Source organism: Crocodylus porosus, unplaced genomic scaffold (assembly GCF_001723895.1).
Source record: "Crocodylus porosus isolate Cpor-Errol unplaced genomic scaffold, CroPor_comp1, whole genome shotgun sequence".
In the NCBI taxonomy this organism is placed as follows: domain Eukaryota; kingdom Metazoa; phylum Chordata; order Crocodylia; family Crocodylidae; genus Crocodylus; species Crocodylus porosus.
The window spans coordinates 100,059,849-100,060,182 of record NW_017728947.1 but is presented as its reverse complement, the minus strand read 5'-3'; positions in this window follow the sequence as shown (position 1 = coordinate 100,060,182).

The window sequence follows — 334 nt, the reverse complement described above, 5'->3', positions numbered from 1 at the left end:
AAACTGGATAATGGTCTTCTATATTTAATTTCCTTGGGCAATTTCTCTCAAAAATCTTCTAAAATGATCAGAACCAGTAGGTGCACAAGCTGGTCTGCATCTGTTTTCTATTACTTTGGGATTTTCATTGATCAGCATCAAATCCATAGTTTCATAGTTTCCAGGGTTGGAAGGGACCTGAGCAGATCATCTAGTCCGACCCCCTGCCATGGCAGGAAAGAGTACTGAGGTCGAACGATCCCGGCAAGGTGTCATCCAGCCTCCTTTTAAACATCCCCAGGGTAGGAGCCAGCACCACTTCTCTTGGAAGTCGGTTCCAGACCCTAGCCGCCCT